The sequence below is a fragment of the Sinocyclocheilus rhinocerous genome, unplaced genomic scaffold (genome assembly GCF_001515625.1).
Source record: "Sinocyclocheilus rhinocerous isolate Xijiao unplaced genomic scaffold, SAMN03320098_v1.1 scaffold272, whole genome shotgun sequence".
NCBI lineage: Eukaryota > Metazoa > Chordata > Actinopteri > Cypriniformes > Cyprinidae > Sinocyclocheilus > Sinocyclocheilus rhinocerous.
Window position 1 is genome coordinate 117,830 of NW_015638933.1, and position 11,403 is coordinate 129,232.

At 37.3% G+C, this 11,403-nt stretch overlaps 1 protein-coding gene and 1 long non-coding RNA gene across 2 annotated transcripts in view; both read left to right on the plus strand.

The window, feature by feature from the left end:
* The window catches only part of LOC107750077 (ATPase family AAA domain-containing protein 2-like), a 116,002-nt gene that overhangs the window by 73,891 nt on the left and 30,708 nt on the right, over positions 1-11,403 (plus strand). The window lies entirely within an intron of this gene.
* LOC107750076 (uncharacterized) lies at positions 10,488-11,372 on the plus strand. Its single transcript, XR_001641110.1, has 3 exons — positions 10,488-10,637; positions 11,101-11,205; positions 11,295-11,372. It is a non-coding gene; the product is annotated as an uncharacterized LOC107750076 (long non-coding RNA).

Below are 11,403 nucleotides of genomic sequence, written 5' to 3' on the forward strand. Positions count from 1 at the left end.
GTCTATATCAGGGGTGCCCAAACTCGGTCCTGGAGGGCCGAGGTCCTGCAGAGTTTAGCTCCAACTTGTCTAAACACACCTGCCTGGAAGTTTCTAGTATGACTAGTAAGAGCTTGATTAGCTGGATCAGGTGTGTTTGATTAGGGTTGGAGATAAACTCTGCAGGACACCGGCCCTCCAGGACCGAGTTTGGGCACCCTTGGTCTATATGGTTCGGATTACCTCTTTAATTGCCGTATCCCTTAAAACCAGACTGCCAGACGGTTAGTGTAAATGCATGTGCTCGCTGTGCACCGTTCTCCTGATGCCTCCGGGATGGCGTTTGCACTGACGGCTTGGGCCCGCCATCGCTGCTTGCAGCTATATTTATTTATTTTTTATTTTTTATTTTTTTCGACTATCCGGGTCTTTTTGGGGGCCTTAACGTGCTCAAAAACTCTTGAAAATAGGCACACACATTGGAATCTGCGGTCATTAGGACACCGCAGAGACTGGGACCCGGGCGTGGCACAGGGGCTCTACGGCGCCCCCTGGAACACAGTCTGAAAACTTGATATATAGCTCACACATGCTTGCACGTATTCATATGAAACTCAGCACACATATAGAACTCATTGAGCCGAACAACTTTTGCACTGCATGTCATAGGCTCCGCCCAACAGGAAGTTGGCTATTCAGGGCTATTTAAAAAGGGCATGCTCTGGAATTTGATATACTCCTCTGAGAATTTCCCGCGTTGGAACCTGCGGCCATTAGGACGCCGCAGAGGCTGGGACCGGGGCATGGCACAGGGACTCTACGGCGCCCCCTGGAACACAGTCAGAAAACTTGATGTATAGCTCACATACTTGCACTAATTCATATGAAACTCAATACACATATAGACCTCATTGAGCCGAACAACATTCGCGCTGCATGTCATAGGCTCCGCCCAACAGGAAGTAGGCTATTCAGGGCTGTGTAAAAAGTACATGCTCTGGAATTTGATATACTCCTCTGAGGATTTCCAACCGATTGCCACCAAACTCGGTGACCATGATCTCAAGACATTGGGGATGCTAAATTGCGAGGGATTTTTGATAACTCGAACGGTTTGCTCGTGGCGAGGCGATTAAGTTATAGCGAGAAATGAGAAACAGGAAGTGTCTAATAACATCCACATACATTGTCTGATTTTGATCAAACTTCAGGGGTTTGTTCGTTGTATGATGCCGATCGCATAGATGTGACTATTAGGAGTCAAAGTTATAGCGCCACCAACTGGCAGCTGGAAGCGTGTCATTTTCAAAATGCTTTGAATTCAGCATCTTGTTTTCACTCGATTTGCTTCAAACTTCATCAGAATAATGTCAAAACACAGCAGATGTAAAACTGTTGAGGGGATATTGATATCTAAAATATTGTTGCCATGGCAACGTATCAAACTTGAATGTTCTTTTCTGGTGATTTTGAGGCAGATAACATGCTTAGAATTTCCTGAAACTCAACACGCATATCAGTATTAATGATAGATAGACACTGGCAAAAGCTCATAAAAGGGTGTGGAGGAGGCACTCTATAGTGCCACCTTTTGAAAAAACTTGGGGGGTTAGTTTTAGCTACAGACACCAAACTCGGGACATACATTGTTCTCATCAAGACGGACAACTTTCTAATTTACAGTCATCAGCTACGACCAACAGGAAGTCAGCTATTTTGCTTTGAATGTGGATTTTTGGAAAGATCAGGCAGTGGAATTTTAGATACTCCATCCAGGAGAAACAAGCAATTCACACCAAACTTTGTCTACATGATGCCAATATACTGAAGATGCTAAATTGCGAACGGATATTGGATATCTTGAACGGTGTTGCAATGGCGATTTATTAAAGTAACAGTAAAAAAAGATAGCAGTAATTTTCTTATATTTTTTAAAGTGCAGCTTCCAAACACTTTAAAACTTTTTACATACATAGAACAAGTCATTCTGAGGAAATAGAGAGAGAGAGAGAGAGAGAGACTTTTAAACATCTCTTTAATCACCAGAAAAAAATCTTTTTTTTTTTTTTTCGTTATAGTTTAAGAAATCTCTTAGGCTTTATCCTTTTCTGTCAGTTTTAGGGACAAAAAAATCCTAGAACCACTTCATGTGTAGGGCACTGACAACATAATTTTATATAATTTGGTTAATAATTATGTTAATTACAACATAAAAAGATAAAAAGATACATACACGTGGACTTATAAAAAAATTTTGTGCTGCAAATAATAATTTGAAACTCATTTGATACTGACCTATGCAAGGGTGTAACTTTGGTTTGAGAAGTTGGGGGGACACAAAATGGGGGAACATTTTTTTCGATTTGAATCCCATTTCCATACAATTAGGGACTATGGTGATACTATAGTCTTCAATTTAGTCAATTGTATCTTCATAGTCAAAAATATTTCAGAAATAGTCATAGATAATTTTTTTGTCCAATGGTCATGTCTTAACTTTGCAATTGCTGTATTGCATTAGTTTTGAATATTTCTCATGGGGATTTAATAATTTTTGACTTTTCAGTCTGAGTTAAACCTCTTTTTTGGCTCATTTCATCTGTAAAAGAACATTGCCTAATAATTCTGCACACCTGAATATAAGGAGTTTTTCTCTTCTAGCCTTCATGGACAATTATATATCACTCATAAATGATTAAATACAAAATTAATAGAAGTTATTAAGATTGATGTGGTTTGGAATTGGTCAAATGTGCTTGGAAAAAAATATCATCAGAATATCAACGTGCCTAATAATTATACACGTGGTGTAAATCATTAAAGGCTTTGGTAACACTTAATAGTAAGGTCTCATTTGTTAACATTAGTAAATGCATTAACTAACATGAACTAACAATGAACAATATATTTTCACAGAATTTATTAATGTTTGTTGATGTTAGTTCACAGTGCATTAACTAATGTTAGCACATAAAACTAATTTTTTTAAATGTTTAAGTTTAGAATATTAACTGACATTAATACATGCTATATAATTATTGTTCATGTTAATTAATATAGTTAATGTTAATAACTGAAACCTTATTGTAAAGTGTTACTAAAGTTTTATATATTGTTCTGTGTATGTGTGTTTCACAGTCTTGATGGTTTGGATTAACCCTTTAATTGCCATATCCCTTAAAAACCAGACTGCCAGAGGGTTACTGTAAATGCATGTGCCCGCTGGGCACAGTTTTCCTGATGCCACCGGGGTGGCGTTTGCACTGATGGCTTGGGCCCGCCATCGCTGCTTGCAGCTATATTTTATTTTATTTTATTTTTTTATAAAAATGTAGGAATGCTATGTATATTTATGTTATATTGGTTATGCCTGAAATAATTTTTATTTTTTTTATTCTGTTATCGTATATTGAGTTGTTACTGACAATTTAAGATTCAGATTAGGATATAGAATATAGATTAACAATCTAGATTAAAATATTTAATTTTTTTAAGTAATTTTTTAAAAGTAAGTTTTAAGTAAATATCATATAAAAAAAGTTTTTTTACTATTGTAAAGTGGCATCACATGCACGGAAAAAATGCCTAATTATTAGATTATGAAATTTGTTGTCAATGTTATGTTTTTGGCTTCATCGATCAGTGGTTGCAGCCCTATTTCTGAGTGAATGTAAATGGTTCTGATGGGCTGGGTACGTCAAACACTCTTATTTCAAAAGAGCAAGGCAATCCCATTTAAAGTTCCTTTTTAAATGCTAAGATCTCATGGGAAATTATGTTGACCTTTAGAGTGAATCTTCATATGTATGTTCAGGTTTTTAGCATAGTGTGCCTTGGTAAGTGGTAATTTTCAACCTTTGTTTTTCCATCCATCCATTACATTCACCTGTTCATTACATTAGACCAGCGAGCGATGTTTTCACACTGTTGCATCATGGGAGTAATCATGGAAAAAGGTGTCCTTACAAGGCGGACCTAAAAGACTGCTGTATTGCTGGATACAATTGCTGTATTGTTTAATAAATGTGAGATAAGGTGGTGTTTTGGCAGGTACTGGTTGGGGGTGTACGGATAAATATTCCTTGCGCTGCATGAAATATGCATGCAGTGGCAGTTTTAATTATTACAAAGTGCTGAGCTATTCCAAGAAGAGCATTTCCTCCTCATACACACACACACACACAAAACACACACACTTTTATATCAACCGTCTGGGACTGTGTGTTCATGCTTCAACAATTCCCATGCATTATTTAAAAGTGGGAAAACTGGGGAATGACAACTTTTCCCTGCCCTGCATTGGGCTCCTCTCAGGTAATGACCACAGTATCCACTTGACACTTGCACACTGCTGACCCCTAACCTACCTCTCGCTTTTTCTTTAAAGGTCACATATTTTACACCTTTCTGGAGTTTTATTTTAAGTCTTGACGTCCTTAAGAATATATATTTGCGGTAGAAGTACCAAAAACCATCTCAATATATTTTTACAGCTCCTCTCTCAGGAGCTCTGCTGAGAACAGGTCGATTTTGGCCTGTCTAATTAATATTCATGAGCCTCTCTTCTGATTGGCCTGTCCAAATCGGCGACGAGAGGAGACAACCAACCACCTCCTCAAACACGCTTACAACAGGATGTTTCAGAATGGTAATTCATGTTTTTTTTTTCAAACACTGAATGCAGTAAATACAAACCTGACCAGCTGAGCGTTTGCGATCACGTGAACTTGAAGACACTTGTACAAATGCAGATGGGTGACATGAATGGAAATGATTCCAGATTGGCGATGTAGTATTTGGTTTCTGTATTCTGTACTGTATTTCCATGCACTCAAACCTGCCAATCTAAAGGATCAAATAACTAGGGTCAGCCGACGTCACAGCGCTAGCTGGAGGCAGCAAAACAAAGGGGAAACTGGAGGCGGCCCATTCAAACCAGCGCAGATTCTGCGACCTAAGGAGCTTAAAATATCATCTTGTTGTGATGTTGGGTGCCAGAATCGACGTAATACAGCCTCAAATTAGAAATTTTATCGCATATCTGCTGCCACTGCCAGACAAAAAAAATGACGACAGCTGTGGTTAAATGCGATAAAACGAGCAGACTGGACCGAAACGATCGTCATAAATGCTTGCGTTTGCAGCGCTCACTTCTTATTAGAAAAGGTTCAATAAAGTATTGTGTTTTGTTGTTATGGGCGCGTCTACAGATTTCTTGCCATATGTCTATGTTTCTTGCATCTCACGACTATGTCGTGTATGAAATAATGTCTGTGTGCATGTGTGTAAAACAACAAACTGACGATTTATATATAATCATTTGTAATTGTATATACATTGTTGTGATTAATTGTGGCTGGAACAATAATGTAGCTGTAAAAATAGTTGCCTGCTGAAATTGAAATGTATATACATCTTCATCATGACTAGATAGACACGGTGAGTTTGTCTTTACTATACACGTTAGATGTGATCCACCTCATAGTAACAATCCTGTCAGATCGTGCATCCTTTGAGTGAGAGTGTAACGTTACATGTCGGCCGATCTGGTTTCGTGGTTAAAGTTAACCTTTTCGACATGTTTCCGTGTTGTTGTTGCTCAGTCAGCAATGGCGTGGACGCAATGTTTTCTGGGGGTTTGGCAAAAAGAGAGTGGGACTGTGGGCGGTGCTCGGGGTGGTGACTGAAGTCGGTGACTGTGTAGTTCTGACGTCAACTTTTTACGGAAGTCACAACGGTTCGTGAAAAATCACAGCTACTTTATGCAGGCTGTGTGCATATTATTGTGGACTGACTGTTTTGAAACTTGTATGGTAGTTAAATAGCCCTAGACCTCAGTTATCGTGAAAAAAGCCAGGAAATTTCAGTTTTGACAATATGGGACCTTTAATGGCAAAAAGAATATGTGAATTCCTGGGATGTGTTTGCAGCTTTCTTATTTTGAGATCCCAAATAGCTAAAGAAAATAAATTAGAGTAACTGAATTGTTTATAGAAAATATAGATATTCTCTTTTAATTGATGGATGGAGCATGGTTTTATATATTTTTTTTATTCTATCCTTTATTTAGCTACTTACTATTTAGCTACTGATGTGATGTTTTGTTTGAATGAATGGATGATAGGTGCACAGACAGGAAAGATATATGTATGTACGGATGGATAGGTGGATGGATAGATAAACAGGTGGGTGGATTGATGGAAGGATAGATGGATTGAAGGATGTATGGATGTAATGATATATGCATGGATGGAAGGATAATTGGATGCATGTACAGATAGATAGATGGTAGGGATGGGCGATATGGATTTAAAACGATATATACCACGATATTTTCTGGTATTTATTGCTATAACGATATAAATGATGATGGTACCATTTACCACAGTTTTTGGCTACAAGTGATAGCTGCATGCATCATAAATTAGGCTCCTAAAATATACCAATTACATAAAAGAATGAAACCCTAGGGCTTTGATGTTGGTGTCTCCTCGATCATCTTCAGACTTTTTTCATACTCTGGTTTAAGATGGTGGAACAAATTGGAAGTGTTTATAATAAAGTAATAATAATTATTATTATTATTATTAGGCTATATTATATTTTACATAAAACATTTATTTTACAGAAAACTGCAGGGGGCCTATAACTATAAATCATTAGAATTTTTTAAATAAAATATTACATTATGATACGAATCTGTGATAGTAATTCTTAATTAAAAAAAAAAAAAAAAGAATAAAAACTTCTCTACACTGGAGAAGAACATATGGATTTTCATACGTTTACTTCAAACTTCTTTAGAGAGAAGTATTTTTTTCCCCCTATTTTTACCCAAAATTAATGTAGTGTTATGAACATTAATGAGTACACGCATGTAATGTAATGTCTGTTTAATTCATACTCGTAGACTTAGGGCGCCCTTGTGCAGTCACAGAAGTAATATAATTTATGATGACTAACTAGATTTTTTAACTGATGAAATTTGAAGACAATAAACATACGATTGCAGCATATATGGTTTATCTGTTCTTCAAGCCATCTCTGGTATTTTTAAAAGAATAAAGTATATTTATAATGCAATGCCATTCGACATAGCCTTTATCACTGTATATAATACTATAAAATAGTATGATTATCGCCTTATTCTGTGATATGAAACCACGTCTGGTCACAAAAAGAAGTTATTTCAAACACTTGACTGATGTTATGAAGTGAATTTGGTGTAAAAACTTTTTTTTGTTGGACAACAGGTTTGTAAACAGGCTCATACACATACATAGCTGTATCACACGTGTGCTACTAGTAAATGTATTCATTGCAACAGACCGATTTTATTTATTTATTTATTTTTCACATCCCTGACCAAACCAGTTCCAGATTGTAGAGGTAGCTCCTCGTTTAGCGATAAACTCCTACGTTTCATGTCCACCTTCTGCCATTTCACTCCGCATGGTCGCACACAGAAATATGTCAACAGCTATGCTTTATCGTTGTTATCGTGGGGAGAATTTCTACTATCTACTATCTCTTATCGCAAACGATAAGATATTGCATATCCCTGATGGATGGATGGATGGATGGATGGATGGGTGGATAGATGCATAGATTGATGGCTGGATGCATGGATGGGTGGATGGATGGAAGGATAGATAGATAGATGGGACGATGGATGCATGGATGGATAGAAGCATAGCTGGATGGATGGAACGATAGTGGATGGATAGATGAATGGATGCATGGACGGATGGAAGCAGGATAGATAGAGGGGACGATAGATGGATGCATGGATGGATAGATGCATAGATATATGATAGATGGATGATGGATGTAAGGACAGAGATGGGATGATGGATGCATGGATAAATAGAAACAGATGGATGGATAGAAGGACAGATGATAGAAGGGGATGATGGATGCTAGGACGGATAGAAAGATGGATGGATGGACAGATGGGTAGATAAAATGGATGGATGCATGGATGGAGGCATAGATAGAGGGGACGATAGATGGATGCATGGATGGATAGATAGATGGGGCGACGGATGGATGAACAGAAGGCTAGAAAGATGGGACGATGGATTGATGGATGGATGGCCATATAGATGGATGGACAGACAGACAGATAGATTTGCATGCAAATATAAATACCACATCCTGTAAATGTTATTGATATGCATACGCAGTCATGGCCTGAGCTTGCTTACTCTAACCCAATTGAGAAATGTCTTCACGTTCGTTCTGGCTGATGTTTATATGAGTTGCTTTTTAAAAAATATTTTCATTTCCCTTGAAATAACCGTAAAGGTCGCCAGTACGTGGCCGGGAGAGCTGATCCATGAGTAATCACTATGTTTAGAAAGGTGACATTTATAAATGAAATCTATATAGCAGACAGTGATGATGAAAAAGCGCTGCCTATGATATTTTAGGGGTTACATTAAGGATCATAAACACGTATGTAAATTTATACTATCCTGCAAACTGTTTGTTTTTTCATGTCCCCTGGCTCTCTTTTTCTCCTTTTCATTATTGCCAGTCACTCTCTCTCTCTCTTCACACACTTACATCTCTCCCTTTCCTGAAATATGTTTTCTGTGCTGTTCGGTTTATTCTGGGCTTTGGAACAACACCCCTACCATTCACAAACACATCAAGGCTGTGAAAAGCTTGCAGGAAGTTGTCCCTGGCAAGCTTTTTCTCTCCATCTTTTTTGCTTTTTTTCTCCTCTGCTGTTGTTTCTGAAGGAGTTGCTGTAGTTCCATCCATCCGCATGTGAATGACAGAAGCTTTGCCATCCAGCTCAGCATTTCCCAGTTATGACCATTACCTGAGCCGCCTCAGCTGACCTCCAGACTTTAAAATAACTCTAGCATCTAGCAGAGTTATTCTGACCAGCTGAACTCAAGTCTGGAATTTTTGAATGAAATGAAAATATCTTGGTTTTATTTTGTTTGTTTTTTTGTGGCCTTTGTTATCCTATGTTATCCTGGCACTATATTTTAACAGTAGATGTGCATAAGATTGAAACAAACTTTTCTATAAAATCCCTATCCAAAACCATATAGTGCAATGTACTGTAGTATTCAGATGTTAGATTATTTTATTTTATTCTATTTTATTTTATATTTTTTTATTTATTTTATGTTATCCTGTATATTTTAACAGTAGATGTGCATAAGATTGAAACAAACTTTTCTATAAAATCCCTATCCAAAACCATATAATGCAATGTACTGTAGTATTCAGATGTTAGATTATTTTATTTTATTCTATTTTATTTTATTTATAATTTTCGTTTAACATTGTGATTATGCTGTCCTGCTATGAACTGTATTTCCAGCAGTGTATATTAACTAAACAAACTAAAATTCAGCATTTGGGAGTTTCATTCCAGGCCATTAGCATCCTATTTAAATCTGAGACAGGACCCACAACCATGAAATTACTCCGAGCACAGAAACTCAGATCCCAACATCAAAGACAAATTGAGAATATTAAATTGGCAAACCCTCACAAAAAGGGAAGGAGAAAGTTAGCCATGTTTTTATTTCACTCGGCATCTCTTGAAGATTTTATAAGGATGAGACATCATCAGAGTATCTTTTAGTTAGCAAACTCCCTGTAGCTCCATTTGTGCTGCATGGCTGCATAGAACATGAACTGGCTTCTCCCTGCCTAGATAGATTTGTCAGTGCATTTTATAAATAGCATGGCACGTGTTCTCATCCAGTGCAAGGAAATGAAGAATAAGCCTCAAGCATCCAGTGCATCACTAAAATATTCCCATTTTGAGAGAATTCGGATTGTTTAGACACACTGCAATTAGAATATGTTTCATAATTTCTGCGAGGCCTCACTAGAAATGGCATGATGCGCTTAAAATGCATTTGCTCTATTTTAGTGAATCCTATTAGCAACATGCAGCTTCTAAATAACATAAAATACTCGTTTAACCTCAGATTTAAAACAATTTTTATTTATTTTTGGAAAATTGACCCCTTCTTAACTATTCTGAGAGCTTTAGTCATATTATCAAACCACCTTTTATGACAAGAACTTCAATACCAAAGCTGACTTTAATAAGCAAGTGTGCAGATTAAATTGGAATATACCTTCTCTTTAATATCCGTGGTAGACTAAGCTTTTCTGATTCCCATCAAAGTCTACAATAGCACAAAGTCCTGTTTTTTATACATAACTCATGCATTACTCATGCCTATTAGTGTCTGTGAAGCAATTTATGATCCTTCAGAAAAAGAAATGTTCATTTTCATGCAGTGTTCCCCATTAAAAAAAAACTTAATGTGAAAGCAATAGGTTGCATCAGCCTCATAGGTTGAAATGGTAAGAGAGTGATGTTATTTGGAGGGAAATGTTCCTTTAGAAGAACTGAACGTGCCCGGAACTGCAAGTGCAATAACAAGCAAAATAACGTGAGTCTTATGTTGGTCCAAATGGTTTATATTGCATCAAGGGAAAAAGTGGCATCTGGCATGCTAGTAATTGTGAACCCTGGGAATAGTGATTAACAAAATATGCTCACTGAGGAGTGGTATATATACGTGTAAATCTTTTTCATTTTCACAGGCAAATCAGCTCTTCACTTGGTCCTACAGTACAACTGACTGGACGAAACGGCATTGCAAGGACATTCAGTGAGTATCCATTTATCTTGTCATCTATGTATCTCTCTTTCTCTCGCTGTCTGTCGCTCTCTGTCTCTCGGTCCTGATTGATTCTTCTGTGATGCAAATATACAAGCAGAATCCATGATAATGCCTTATTTGAGGGCCAGGTGCGCTGCTGCATTTCAATGATTCACATTTTGAAGGAATATTCATGTTTACAATATGGTGAATCCACATCTCTAGATAATTACTGAACATTGCAATGGTGTGTTGTATAATGCAGGCTCATGGTAACGTCTGCGAGCATCACTACAATCTAATCAAACAGGCTATTATGCACACCTGAGCTGTTATTATTATCAGTAATCTGGTACGTTCTAAAAATAACTCATCGCCGGTCTCTTATGAGCACACTAATGTCATTGACAGCTGCTAATCTCTTGTTGTTTTAAGATTGCTTTTGTCTTTGTTTTTCTTTCCTTTTTGTCAGGGCCATGAAAACTAGACTAGGGTGCCTGTCTAACAAATCAGACTCATGCAGCGATTTTTCAGAATTCCTGCCTCCTGCTCAGGAGAGATCCACAAGATACTTGAAGTGAGTAATATGTTGTTTTTGTAAAAAAGTAAGGATATGTGTTTATTGGCTGTATTATAACTGTAGCTGATCATGTTTGGCTTTCTTAGGTTATCCACTGATGAAGTGACCAGATGGGCAGATTCATTTGACGCTCTGCTGTCCAATAAATGTAAGTCACTTTACACATGATTATGTGTTTGTGTCTGAATTATTGAG